This window comes from Astyanax mexicanus, chromosome 14 (assembly GCF_023375975.1).
Source record: "Astyanax mexicanus isolate ESR-SI-001 chromosome 14, AstMex3_surface, whole genome shotgun sequence".
In the NCBI taxonomy this organism is placed as follows: Eukaryota; Metazoa; Chordata; class Actinopteri; order Characiformes; family Acestrorhamphidae; genus Astyanax; species Astyanax mexicanus.
The window spans coordinates 21,315,885-21,331,970 of NC_064421.1; the positions used below are offsets into that span (position 1 = coordinate 21,315,885).

Genomic DNA, 16,086 nt, shown 5'->3' on the forward strand with positions numbered 1-16,086 from the left:
GCTGTTAGTGCTATCAGTAATGTTAAATAGCTGAATTGGTCCAAAATAATAGTCTTCAAAATCACAATTAAGTGGACAGTAGCCCCCACTAGAATGCCCCCCCCCTTTTTTTACCCAAGGAAAGTAAAGAGATCAGAAAAAAGAGAAATAGGACAAAATCAATGAAAGAAATGCATAAACCAGCCACAAGCAAGACAGAAGAAGTGTGACAGGGGAGAAAAGGAACATATTGCAATCTTAGGTCCTAGACCTCACTTTTTCTTCCTTCCCTCTTTTTTCCTTTTCCCATCGCCCCTAGTTGCACCCACCTAATAACCCCAACCCACCCCCAAATATGTTTTTAAATGAGTGGCTTAAATAATAAGTAAATAATTAGAGGAAACAGAAAAAAAGAAAAAATAATAAATTATTAAATTAAGTTATTCAACAATCAGGTCAGTCAGTTGGCATAGTCTGAAGAAAAATGGAGATTCCACTTTAAAAAAAAAGAGCCACAGAATTGCTTCTTAAAGTAAACATTATCTTATCAAGTCTAAGAAAGTGCACAACATTGTAAAGCCACATTTAGTATGAGGGATGTTTTGGGGATTTCCATAACAACGCTTATTAGCTCATCGCTAATAAAAAGGTGAATGCCAAAATATCTGATTCTCCCCTGCTGAGCAAGGGTAAATCCGTAGAAAAAGAAATATTTATAAAGAACAGTTCATTTTAAAGTTCACACCCAGAACTTGACAGTTTTGAAAGTGTGGTATGACATTTACCACATTGCTCATTAGTGGTACTCATGATAAAATTTAGATAGCTGAGATTTGGACCAATGAACTGCAAAATGTTAAACTGTAATGGTGCACAAGGTGCACTTACCTGCACTTTGGAAATAGCTTTAGCTTAGTATTATATAACTAAGTCTGTAAGGGTCATGCCCAGCTACTCTTCCCAAGCCAGTACAATGTTCTAGAATATTTAAACAAACTCCAGGAATTTACACGAAAGAATCAAAAAAGTACCTAAAATGCATCTGCCCTATATCAGCTTTTCCTGGAAATTCTGCAGCATTCTTGATTTAGAACCTACTTAATTTTACTTCCCCAATTTCATGCCACAGTATGAAATCCACATGTACAGCTATCTATTACAATTATAAGTGTCAACATGACAGAAATGGATGTTTGGAGGATGATGGAAGTGACACACACACTCTGCAATGCACGTTTTTGTGGAACAGCTCCCCTCGGAAGGAGATTACCCTAGCTGGGAAGCACGCAGTGCAGAGAGACTGCCGTTAAATACCCAGAATATTCGCCTGGCGAGGACAAGGCCTGAAAACCATCTGTTGAATACGAGCCCACAGCGATGAGTCACTTCACTGTTCACCACTTCCTCACACTACAATTCTCCCTTTTCTTAGCCCACAGTGCACAACTGATAGTCAGCACGTCTGCACCTATACGATCAGACACGGCTCCATATACTGCTTGCATTTACACTCAGAAAGAGTTTATTGGAACTTTTTTAATGGCAAGCTTGGTTAAAATGTTTACAGAAGCAAAGCTGCTTTTGGTAAGCAGTAGCACTGCTTAAATTTAAATACATTACAAAACTTAAATTTAATTTTGTATACGATATGATATTGCACACCTCTAACTGAGATATTAAAAAAATACAAGAATTTTAGCAGATTTGTTACAGAACTCCAAATATCTCCATATATCCAGGATCAAAGTACAATTAATTATACTGGAAAGTCATAATCTGTCTCTAGTAGATATTTAATAGGAAATGAGAAATGTGTGATTTTTTCTTTTGCTTAAAACAGCAAGAAAGTAGAACCCTGATGTGATATTTAGGAGTGAGTGTTATGGCACGATATTTCAAGGTTTAATATCGCTCACGATATTCAAAAATGTTGCCGATATTATCGCGTACGATCCGATATAGCACACCCCTATTAAGCAGTACAAAAAAACTTTTGTACTGCTTGAGTTCTTAGAAAATTAACAGATTGTAATCGCTTTAAATCACATCGAACCAAAACATATTGTGACAATTTAGAGGTATCGAACATTATCATATTGTTGACTAAAATAATCGATATATCGTATCGGAATCAATCCTGTGATTTACACCCCTACTGTACACCATGACACCAGGGCTTTTGGACATGTGACGGCAAACCATTTATCTTTGTGTTCACTACAGTGCCTCCCTACATGGATTCGTTGGACGTGCTTGCCTAGATGGAGATAAAGAATCATGACAACCTCCCATGATCTTTCTTCTGGGTGCAACATTTTTTTTAGTGTGTGTTTATACACATATATTCATATTTGTGTGTGTGAACACCTCTCCAAATGAATACATTCAGCTTCTTCTTAAGTAACATAGATCTACAAATACACATTCAGTGCTTGTCTGGTCTCTGAAGAGAAGTATCGCCAATAAATATTTTTTTGAAACATATAAACATGAACATATTGCCTCCATGCCTAATCCATGTCTAATGCCAGGTTTTGGTTAGACAGCACTAAGCTGGGGCTCAGTGTGTTCTCTAAAATGATGGTGGTGTTCCATCCAATACTTCTAGGAATAGTTGGGGATGAGGTGGGGTGGTGAACATCAAACATCCTGACCTCATTAATGCACCTATAACAAAATACATTACAATCCTTATACTTTAAAGGCCTCACTGGACAGTAAAGACATTTGCTGAAATTATTTTAACACACTTCATTTTGTTAGAGTACAATAAAACTGTATTTGTATCAATGAGGTGCAAAAGACTGTGCACCCACACTTGGATACTTTAAATAGCTAAGCATCTGATTTCCTAACCACATATACTTAATATAATGAGACATTTAAAGCAGGATTAGATTGATCTGCAACATGCCACATGGTCCCCTTCGGCAAGTATCACAGCTTGTACATGCTTTTTATAGATGGCTACGAGCCTTTCAGTTCTTGTTTGGGGGATCGTCACCCTTTTTTCTATGCCAAAGGCTTCTGGTTTCACTAGTTTTAGAGGTTTATTCACAGTCAATATTAAACTGTGAAACTTTGGTTTTGGGCCCAAAAATATTTTTGGTGCATTTCTAGTCTTGTTTCTGAAATGTATAAGGCTTTTTTAGATGATCCCTGGAGTTTCTTCTGAGCCTGATTTTTGTGGTGAGGGCTTACAAATACATTTCTTCTTCCCTAAAAAAAATACACTAAAAATGCTGAATGAAATGTTTGATATTTAACTTTTTAAACTTAACTGGAATTCTTGCCAAGACGTGACCATAACCACCGATACTGAGTCACTTCCTCTTCACAAGAGTCACCAGAGATCCCACCTGTCAGAAGCTACAGACAGGCTTACACAACACACAGAAACTGAAATACCCGCTGAACTATTTTTTTTTCAAGCTCTGCAGTAAGGGACATTTACAAAACATATATAATTAGCTACTGTTCCTTTTCTCTTTTTTAATTTTTCTCTTGCATCTGTACTTCACTAAAGTGTTTATATTTCAGATTCAAACATCTGTGTCCATAAAATAATGTCCAAACAAAAGCTGCAAAAAGCAAGCACCACCAATCAGGGAACAGCGTGCACTCGGTTTTGCACTTGTATTGACTTGTTTGACTTGACTACCCAGAGCAAGCATACACAGTCGAATTGCCAGTGTTAAATTAACAATGTGATTACTCAATTTTATTTAAAAAAATAAGAAAATAGTGGTAAATTCTGGCAAATTTGCGGTTTACGGATCAATGTCCGTTTAATTTTATGCAACAGCATAAACGTTTAAAGGTGCCAATGTTTAAATACATTATTCAATATATGGAATATATAGCTGCAACATTGTAAAGGAAAATATTTTATAATCATGTGTTTAAAACATGTTTTATTAAACTTAAACCAGTAACTAAGTTGCAAATAAATCTTGGACCAAAATTTAGATATTAGATATTAAATGTTTTGTAAATTGTTTGCCCTCAGTGTTTAGGATGATTTTTATAGACATCAGTGTCTAAATAATTAATGACATTCTATTAAAAGATTGGTGAACCAACACGAGGTGAGCCTAGTTACAAAAATGAGGACTATAATTAATCGTAGTGATTTTAATACTTTTTACATTACATTTGAAGGCAAATGTAGTGAAGTGAAGGTCTAAAGGGGGACCTTTACTTTTACTGGAGTATTATCTTTCCTTGAATGTCTCTACTTTAATTACACACATTAAAATGATAAAAATGATATGCTCCGTAGTTTATAGGAGTTTATAGAATAAAACAACAATGTTCATTTTACTTAAGCATATACCTATAAATAACAAAATCAGAGAAACTGATTCAGAAACTGAAGTGGTCTTAAAAAAATTTTCAGAGCTGTATGTGATTGGTCTACGTTGGCCACCACTGGTGAAGGTTAAGACTTTGTACCAACAGCTTGGTCTGACTGGATCTTACCTGCTTTTGCTGGCAAACTACAATAATTTTTAGAGGTTAATAAAGCTGAGAATACCTTACTTGTTTTGTTGATTTGAGGGCGTGCTGTTTGCCGCTAAATCACATCTACAAATCGCATACTCCTGTAGAAAAGAGATGTTTGCTGCTGGTGAGAACACAGGGTAACTGAACTGAACTGTCTGTCAAACAAGCAGTGCTGTGCTAGTATGAGTGTGATATAGCCATTAAGTTTTATATATATATATATATATATATATATATATATATATATATATATATATATATATATATATATATATATATATATATATATATAAATGCACAAGGATGACTTTATTTATGAAATATAAATAATGGGAAATACGTTCATTAATTATAGTGGAGCCAACTGACATGCTTGCTAAAAAGAAACATGTGACAAAAAGTGCTGGTGTTTTACTGTTAAGCAGAAAGCTGAAGCAGATCTTACATTAGTATAGAAAAAAAAATCTTAGAAAACAGTCTTGGAAAAAAACTTCAGAAGGAGAATCACAAAATTGAACACAGCAAAACAACTTAAAACGGATGAGGCCAGCACAATCTTTTAAATAATTAAATTGCTTTCCGCAATCCTAAGCCGCATCTCATTCGCTGATTTTTAAATGCTCAGAAATGTGCTCTTGACTTTCCTAATGTGGTGGAAATCAGCACTGGAACTCCAGCACTGGAATGTTCTGATTGCTAGATCATTGAAACATGAATGAACAGTCAAATAGTCACATTAAACTGACTAATCTGATAACATGACAAGGTTTTAGGTCTAATACAACCCTAGTAGCATGTCATCTTCATGTGTTTCATAGGAAACCTTTGCTTGCCTTCAAGCTTCCAGTGCTTCTAACTATCAGATGAAAAATGGCAGTGACAAAATTGTCAGAGACACCCCCTCCCCCCGAAACCTTGTGTTTAGAGTGTTGAGTTTTACGAAAGTTGGAGATGACTAATTTCCTCCACTGAGAGCTGCTTTTCATGTGCAGTGCTGTATACTGCAGTATAGTGCTCAGGCCCGTGAGCCTGAGCGTTTACAGGGAGGAAGAGAGGCAGAGAGAGGGATGTATGGACGAATGTGTTGATCAAAGCTGGCCACTGATGAAGGCTCCTGACAGGGCACACCACACTGCCAACAAACAGGTCTGGAAAATCCGTCAGCCACAGCTGTTTCCCCGCTGAGTCCCCACACACAATGCACTGTGAACAATACTGCCCACAATGCCAGGGCCAATGAGACTCACGGGCACTAGCGCTGACACCCCCCCAATGTCATCAGCATTGACTGACCACGGCACAGCTGGCCGCTGACATAAGAGCCGGACAAGCCACTAAAGGAACTGCGTGACAATCCACTATTCACCAAACCATGCTGCTAAAATTCAGTAATATGGGAGAGACTAGCATCACAATATTACATTTTGTAGTACTGTACTAATTCTCAAAAAACACGGTATCAAATTGTATTATTAATTTACATGTAAAGATTAAAGTCAGGAAGTGGTTTGTTTTGTCTTGATGTTGTACTCAATGTTGTAATGACACATGCTCATTAACATTTGTTATTTATTTGTATTATTTACTACATTGCAGGTTAATATTAAACACTTAAAATCTATAAAGGAGCACATGTGCAATTAGGTAGCAGACAAAATAACCTAATCCAGGTGGTTTGGGACGAATTAAAGCTGAGAATGAAGGAGAAAAAGTTAAAAAGTTATCAGCACCCTAAACTCCTTTGAGACAGTTGGAGAACCATTCCAGGTTCTACCTCATGAAGCATTGATATTATACCACAGTTAGTTCCGACCCTGCAATGTGATTGGCTGAGAGGCGTTTTATGAATGACATTATTAGCCAGTAATGCAATGTAACCGAAGCTCTCCATGTATTACTCGCCACATTCAAGTAACCTAGCAACGATGCAGCTCTTTATTAGTCAAAAAGCATCTTGTCCTCTTTAACTCAAAATTGTTTAATAAAAACAGCGATAATGGAACTGTGGTATAATTGCAATAATACATACGAGGTTAGCGTTATAATGTGTAGCACTGGCACTGTTGTTCTGCTCTACGACGGTTCTGCAACACAGCTGTACCTATATTTTACGTTAAAGCACGAACTTCGAGTGTATTAGTGCTAAATCTAAAATAAGTCTAAATATTATTTTAGCTTGTTTAACACTTTTATGTTAAGCTCATAACTGCATATGTGTTTCTTTATACCTTTGATGCCCTAAACATTAATCTAATGTAGAAAATCCAGAAAATAATTAAAAAAGAAAAACATTTTATGAGAAGAGGTGTTTCCAAACAGATAACTGGTACTGTAGCTGCAGTCAGGATCCCCTTTATTACTTTCACTAATGAACAAAACGTCAACACATGCATGTGTGTGCCGGCTTACATAACTCTGTCTGTGACAGAACGGCTCTGGGCCTAATCTGCATGACTTGAATCCCATGATCTATAGCACATGAATGTACACCCCCTCCCCCCAGTCTGGCTGAGGCTGCTGCGGCTGCGGAGTAGCTGAGGACGGTGGAGGAGCTGGAGGAGCGGGAGGAACATGCTCACAGCAACAATGGCTCTTCTGTTGGCACCCTGCTCCTGGCTTTCATGTACACATGGAGTTTAGCAGAACAAAGAGATTGAATTCCAGACAGGGAACCCCCAGGGCTGCAATGCTTCTAAAGAGGAGACCCACTTCATGATGCTGAAGCTCCTCTGAACTCGGTGTTCTGGAGTCAGGATTTAGAGATTCATTGCTCTGAACTTGAATAAACACCAGCAGGAGAGAAGAAAATCATATGTGGGCCACAAAATCCAGCGCTCTGTGAATCACTGGAGAAAGCAGCAGGGTTTTTTGTTTCCTACATTGTTTCCTTTTGAGTCTGAGAAAGTGATTTGATTCAAATCAATTCTTGTTTTAATTCTTTGCACATATTCATTAAATAGTAAGGATGTCCCTGATCCAATCACGTGACTGGAAATCAGAGCCAATCACATTTTTCAAAAGGATTGGAATCGGGTGAAAAAGATCCGGATCACTGATTTATCAAAAATGTAACCTTATGCTGTAACTCCACTATAGACTCTGCTATATTATGATGAAAGTGTGAATGTGCTGTGTGTTGTGTAAAGGCTGAATTGGAGAGTGCAGGAACACAGTCTGTTCGAATACTGGATTACTACAGACAAAGGCTTTGTAATTTTTTTTGTAACATTTCCAAAAAAGCATTCTATCAAACAGATTTTTTACAACATGCAATTTTTTTAAAAGCAAAAATAAACAGAAAAAAAGGGGGTGTTCTAAAACTTTTGACTGGTAGTGTATATATTAGGAATGTAAATGGTATTTTTTTTTTGTTGTTTTTTTTATCAAACCACCACAATATGGACACCGCAGTTCAATGAATATGGAGAATTACGGTAAAAATTTGCCAAGCATTGACTCCCACTTCCTCTACCTTCTTTCTCCATTTACTTCTGCACAATGCACAAGCAACTTTTCTTTCATTATTCTTTACTGAATGACAGTAATCACGTTTTGCAGATATTCTGCCCTTCTTTTCTTCCTATTTCAGCTTGTGGATTAAAAGAGGATGGTGCGTCTGTGTTGTTGCACAGCTGAAGACTGTGTGTGGTAACACATCAAACATGCTAACATTTACATTTTACTGCCTAATTCACTACAGGCTGTAGCAGCGACTTCATGAGGAACTACATTTCAATCTGAAACTTGCTTGACTGTCTGTTCAGCACAAATAAAGAGACTGGATTTGTTAAATGTTTTTTTTTTTCTTGGCTTGTTTCCCGTTGAACCAAACTTATATGAACTGAGGTCCAACACTCACAGAGTGAAACGAAAAATGACTTCTGTATAATCCTATCATGAACTGTATAATCCTCTTAAAATATGACATAACATATGGTTTTTAGAAATATATATATTTTTATAAATAGTGATTCCAATTTTCCCCTTAAATTACCTTCATGTTTTTCACTTCAACCCTAGAACACCAATGTTAAAATTGGTAACACCATCACTAATGTTGGGTATACAATGTATGACAAGTTTTGGAACTCTTCTTTAATTTTACAACATACATCCAGTGTTAATTTTGATCTAGTTTCGGTCAAAGTCTTGTGACTAAAATGGCATTTAGTTGTAGTCATAATGTTGTCATCTGAAATGTTTTTAGTTTTAGTCGACTAAGTATCACAAGAATTTAGTCGACTAAAACTACAGTCAATTTACATGGCTCTTGAAAAAACACAGATGAGAGGAGGGAATCAACCATAACATTAATGACATCAATGAGCATCCTGAAGCTCCCCAAAGTCCCATGCAACTCAGACAGCAGCAAGACAAAGAAAATCACATGAAAATTTGTGAGGGTGAAAATCACCCGTCGTTAGCATTTTAGGGTTTAATAGTTCTGAAACTAATACTTTTACACTTTTACTAGAGTACAAAGCCTGAGTTGATACTTTAAATTTTACAGAGTTATTTTAAACCCTAGGTCTATACATTTACCACAGTATCGAATGTCAATACTTTTTTACATCATTGATCGTTACTGTTATTTGTCACCATATTTTTGATAACTGAACACTTCCAACTAATTATATATCAACGATTTTCCCTCTTGGGAGAAATCAGTTACTCTTTCTTTAACTTTGTAACTTTTTTTTTTTTACTTAAATTAAATGAACCCCAGATATCAGATGTGAGGTTTTGTACAGTAAAGCAGAAGGAAGCTGATTCGGCAGCGCTCCACTGACTGATGAAGGTTTCGTGAAGGAAGCAGAGCGAAACCAAAACACAACCCACGAGACCTCAGAATGGCCCAAGCACAGCTGGTTTCAAAGAAGCTAACCTGCTTCCACGCGTTAACCCCGGTCACACTGCAGCAGAGATTTACAGCTGGGGCCTGACACTGCTGGCGTTTGGAAGGCATCCTTCCTGTGTGAGATGTCAGTACAAGGCTTTCCTCTGGCTCTCCTGCCTTTGCCTGGCCCAGACCCTACACTTCCCCAGCGAGCAGGAGGCACCTCCTGTTGGCACTGATCCCACTCTTTCCACTGCACGTTTCCCATACCAGTACAGCGCAGCAGCAGCTGGTGCGCAGAACCGAGGATGAGAGCAGGCCAGAGCCGTGCCATCAGCCATGCCACGACCAGAAAGCATCAGGAAAGCTGTAAATTCTGCCCACATTGAGTCAACAAGGTTTATAGACACCTGAGGATGTGGATGAGCAGCAGGCACTAGTGTAAGTGAAGTAATGGTGTAGAGAGGGTACTGTAGGTTACACTCAGGCTGGACTCCTCTCTAACGTATAAATAAGTGTAATTATGTAGATTAGATGTAGATTAGCACCAATACTATAATGTTGTCATAGTTCAAATGTGTGCACCTACCTAAAACCTATAAATGATAATTGCACATGTGTACATAGCAATATTGATGCTTAAACAATATATTGTGCAGCCCTATCGCATAACAGTTTTCTATGGTAGTTCACTGCATCTGTGTACTGAAGAGGATAAAACATTCCTTAACAAGCAAATACTAGAAATTATGTATTTATTGGTGTCAGTTTCACAGAATCATCTCAGGTTTACCTTATTCATTTGATTATGGCCATCGTGTTGAGTAATGAAGCATTAACTTTAGTAAGTCAAATCGCGGGGCATCTTTTGGAGTGCCTATGTTCCAATATAAATATTGACATTTTATGCCATGTATCGATTAAATATCAAACAAAAACAATACAATATATCACAAAAATCTAAATTTTGTCCCACCTCTACTGTTAAGTATCTAAGTAAATGGGATGGGGACTTTGGGGAACATGGCGTTGTTGATTCTTGGGAGCATCATGTACGAGAACCACACCCCATGACTATGGCTGTTCTTGTGCCCATGTCCGATAAGAGGAGTTCAACATTTCACACAATAAAGGTAAATATCAAAAACATACAGCTAATGCAAGCCAATCGCTTTTTCCATTTCTTCTCTCAATCATCATATCTCTTGAAAACAAACTATAATTCCAACTGAATCTAAACACACTTCAAAAAGATAAGTTGAGCCTACATTTTTCTAACTAAGATTAGAATTTAAAGCCAAACCCAGGAAAGCGAGCAGGTGCAAGACAAAAATCTAACAGACTACTTTTACTGAACTGCTCAGCTTGCTAACAGCACATACCACTACAAGAACTCTACAGGTCATCTCAGTACTCCTCAGTAAGACTAAAGTAGGAATAATTTATGTTATGCTACAATGTGAAAACTATTCTATATTATGTAGATTCTGTGAGCAGTCGGTGGTGTCAAAACTAGGCCCAAAAAAAAAAAAAAAATAAATAAATAAAATTGTGCTTTAAATACATGATTTTAAGTTTGCGCTTTAAATACATTATTTTATTAGCAATATATGTCTTTTTAAGTAGTGTAGAGAAACACTGTATAAACTCCAGCAGAGGGATCAGCTTCACTGATGCTCCTCGGAAAACTAAAACACCCTTTCAAATGTTCTAAAAGTCAGCTGAGGCAATCCTACACATTTCTCTTAAAGGGAACAGCTCTGAAAGGAAAGATGTTTAACACTCTAGTATGATACATGTGTCTGTGAGGGCCACTTATCAAGTCTGTGGCTCATGATGGCCTCTCTATGCCAGAGTACAGAGAGTCTGCCACCTTTAAATACATTAAATACATACATACGCTTTAAATACATTATTTTATTAGCAATATATGTCTTTTTAAGTAGTGTAGAGAAATACTGTATAAACTCCAGCGGAGGGATCAGCTTCACAGATGCTCCTCGGAAAAATAAAACCCCTTTTCAAATGTTCTAAAAGTCAGCTGCGGCAATCCTACACATTTCTCTTAAAGGGAACAGCTCTGAAAGGAAAGATGTTTAACACTCTAGTATGATACATGTGTCTGTGAGGGCCACTTATCAAGTCTGTGGCTCATGATGGCCTCTCTATGCCAGAGTACAGAGAGTCTGCCACCTTTAAATACATTAAATACATACATACGCTTTAAATACATTATTTTATTAGCAAGATATGTCTTTTTAAGTAGTGTAGAGAAATACTGTATAAACTCCAGCGGAGGGATCAGCTTCACAGATGCTCCTCGGAAAAATAAAACCCCTTTTCAAATGTTCTAAAAGTCAGCTGCGGCAATCCTACACATTTCTCTTAAAGGGAACAGCTCTGAAAGGAAAGACGTTTAACACTCTAGTATGATACATGTGTCTGTGAGGGCCACTTATCAAGTCTGTGGCTCAGAGAATAGACATCTGCTGTAATCTCCACTGACTGGCTGACTGAATCCTCTCCAAGTAAGCCACGGAGACCTGAGCAAGTAAGCCAATACCTTATCTGCATGCGGGACGTTTTCTCAAGGAAAATGGTAAAATCAGACAGAAATTTAACATGGAAATTTAATTTAAAATGACACTCACATTCCTCACATAAGAATGGATTGTTACTTAAAGTGAAAATTAAATACACCTCATAGTAGAGTCAATATAGTGTTGTTGTGGTTTAGGCCTGGCAGACTAGATTAAGACTACACTTTTTTTACTGTATTATCATATTTATATTATAATATAGTGAAGTTTGGATGTTTTTAAAATTAATTTTAAATTAATTAATTAAATTGTGTTGAGTTTGAGAAATAAGCATGATGGAACAAGTGCCCACAAACACACTCACAACATAAGGTAATGACTAACAATGTAACGTTATTTATTTATTTATTTTCCGGTCACGTGATTGGATTCCTGAACCCCACTTAAGAATGTAATCATCAGTTAGTGACATCACAATCTTTATAGTGTTTTAAGGGACTGAAGATACTTGCTAGATGTCCAGCAATTCATAATATTAACTTCACTTTAATATTTCTCCCAATATAGATTCCATGTAAAGCTTAAGTTGTCCACCCAAAGTAATTAAAATCATTTTAGAAAATCTAAATGTATCTTTGAAACAGAATAAGAAAACCATGAACAACTCTAGGTGAACTCGAGGTTTCATGAAGCTTGCAGTAATGGGAAGGCTGCATGCATAGCAAGAAAGTAAAAAATAAAAAGTGATTAAGCTGGTAAATATGACTGATTTCTGTGGAGTCTGGTTTCCTATAAATATATGATGCATAGTTAAAAGAATTTAAAACATTTTGGCCCTTACGTTTTGGTCAAAAAGCACAGTATTCTGATAATGAACCAGTATCTTCACACACTGAAAACACTGAATTTGAAATGTGCAACAGAAACACACAGTTAATACCAGATATATGGCACATTACCTCCATCCTGCATCTTTGAGCTTTGTTGACAGTGTATGATACAGAAGTCTGAACTCTAAAAGGCTTTTGAGAATTAAACAGCACTAACGCCTCGCAGCAGTGGACAGCTGTACGGCAGCGCTGTAATCTCTGTGGCTCTCAGCAGCCCAGCCTGAGCCTGCCGGAGGCCGAGGGCTGGTGCAGTGCATTACATAAAACTATTTGCTCACCACTGGCCGGACTGAGCCAAGCAAAACACAGCGCAGCTGGAGCAGAGGGACCAGGAGCGGCCAGCTTCACAACCCATCTGCACCATCATTAGCCTTCATATGGTTCACATTTCACACAAGCTGCCAGTCTACTTATGAGCCCTACCAAACATGCTCTCCCGCCTCTCTGCAGTCCTCAGCCACAAGGCTAATCTCCACTTCAAGAAAAATTCAAGCAGGACATCCATCAAATTAGAACTGTAGGACAAATCTTAATATTTTTTTATTATCATTGTGACATGTTTTTATGATGAGGCTAATGAGGCTGGAGGTAGTGTGAGGCAGAGTGAGGTAGAAGGTTAAAAATAATTAACAACTTCATCTACCTCTTTTTTTAATAATTTTATTTCTAATTTTTTCCCATTTTCTCCCCAATTTACACGGCCAATTACCCAACCCATTCATTAGGACTCCCCCTATCACTAGTGATACCTCAACACACCAGGAGGGTGAAGACTAGCACATGCTTCCTCCGATACATGTGAAGTCAGCCACCGCTTCTTTTCGAGCTGCTGCTGATGCAGCATTACCGAGCAGCCAGCGCGCTTGGAGGAAAGCGCAGCGGCTCGGCTCCAGTACATCAGCTCACAGACGCCCTGTGCTGCAGACATCCCCGTAGGAGTGATGTGGGGAGAGAGCGCCATCTACCCACCCAGAGGGAGCAGGGCCAATTTTGCTCCCTCTGACGCCGGCAGCTTGATGGCAAAGCTGCATGAGCTGGGGTTCGAACCGGCGACCTCCTGCTCATAGTGGCAGCGCTTTAGACCGCTGGACCACTCGGCGCCCCTTCATCTACCTCTTAACCTGGGAAAATGAATGCAGCCAAGCCAAATTGTCCCAAAAAAACAACTTAGGGATGTTTTTTTTTCAGTGTTATTACATTCAGATTTTTTCCAATGTATACACCCCTAATGTACATTAAAAATTTTCTGAGGCCTATTGTTTGAAAGCTGACTGCACATATCCTACATTCATTCTAAAAATGTGCTTTAAAAAACACAAAAAATACTACAATTCAAAAACACCTAAATATCACAAAAAATATTTTTGTGCTTGGATGGGTGGAGAAACAGAGATGAAGTCTTTTGCGTATTAAAAAAGATCTTTGCATGCCGTGAGTATCTTTGATGCATCCTTTATTACAATGCATCGTTTTCTGAGTTTCCTTCTCACTGCTTGACATACAGTATTGAGTATAGACAGCAGTGTGCTGTTATTATGCAAACACTAAAACAATTCTCACTATCCTACCTTATATTCCACACAAGTGTCCAGCTTGTGTAAAGAAACGGTTCTGTTATTGGTTAGCACAGGTAGCTGGTTACTGGAAACAACCGGCCCTGCTGACGGTCGGATCATGACACACAGCTTTTCAAAGGTTGCTTCAGATATTCTGAAATGCTGAACCTAAAGCTTGTATGAAAAATGGCTCTGGCTTTCCCACATCTGTCTGGTGTGTTTGTGTTCCTAAATCCGCAACTTACTTTAAAGATGATTTAGTTAGCAGAGGCAGAGTGAAATATGTCCATTCGGCTTGTTTCAATGCTGCTTCGCATAATTGTACTGGATGGAAACAACTTTTTTTTTTTGCATTTTTTTCCACTAAAATTGTGTAATTGTGCATACGTTTTGTAAACATAAAAATGGAAACATGGCTAGTGTTACCATTAGCTTGCTGAAAAAAGGTTTTCCCCCTCCAATCTCTGTATAATAATATAATTTTCTATATATAATTAAATATAAATATAAATATATTATAATATAGTTTGAGTTTTGTAATACATGTACACCAGTATAGCCAGCATGTGGGACCAGCATGCAGACTTTTCAAAACTATTTATCCAGTTGAAAAAAAAAAAGCCTTATCTTGAATTGTATTACAATCACTCAAACCACATTCGGAGATGGTGACCACATAATTACTGTATTGTAATCACATACAACTTCTCAATGCATCCCGACAGCAAAGCACCGCCCACAATACTCATGTTACTGCCAGAACATGGTTAACAATTCAAAAACACACCTTCTGCACGAGCACTCTATAATAGCAAGCTAATAAATATAGGCGGAGCTCATGACTGGTGCACAAACTAATATAGCTGCATAATCTTGATTTGGGCTGCAAAGAACACGGGAAAGTTTTTTTGATTGCCTAATGCACTTACTTCATTACAGCATTTTTTTTTATTTGAATAACTTGATATAATGCTCAAAAGCTTGTCAGACCACCTCCTGAAGTGATCAGATTTATATCCGTTTTGAATGGATCTTCAATGCGTTTATACTTGAATTATTATGCGGCTTGACCATTTTCAGATATAGTTTTAGGGCTGGGCAGTATGACTAAAAATAACAATATGGTATGAAAAATAACAATTAGAATTTATTTGTAGTCACACACAGATGACAACTGTGTAGCAGGCATGATATTATGATATGATCATGCTTTATTAGTATAAAATAATTTCTGATAGATCAATATTTAAAATGTACTGGATTTTTTAGCCCTACTCTTTAGATACATATGTTCTGCTGATAGATATCGACCCCATACCAATCAATACTGACAGGCTGTATCTCAAATATACACATATATTGTATGTATATATATATATATATATATATATATATATATATATATATATATATATATATATATATATATATATATATATACACACACACACACATACACACATACACACATACACACATACACACACACACACACACACACAGTCAACAACAATATTTAGTACTGAGCAAAGGTTATATATGTTTACAACCAACACTTATAACAAAACCATCCAGTCACCACTGATTTGATTTTTTGGGGGGTTTACTAAGCAACTAGTTCATTGTTTAAAAATGATGGCCTCTCTATGCCAGAGTACAGAGAGTCTGCCACCTCCACCTGGTGATGCACAAGATTTCCATTTCTAGCTTTAGTCACATAGTCTGGCTTGTGAGAGCTGGCCTGTGCTCTTTCTTTAGAGACCCTTTGGAACTTCCTT

The 16,086-nt window shown here is 37.4% G+C and overlaps 1 protein-coding gene across 3 annotated transcripts in view; it reads right to left on the bottom strand.

Moving 5' to 3' along the window:
* Positions 1 to 16,086, bottom strand: part of prkd3 (protein kinase D3) — a 69,641-nt gene that overhangs the window by 31,920 nt on the left and 21,635 nt on the right. The window lies entirely within an intron of this gene.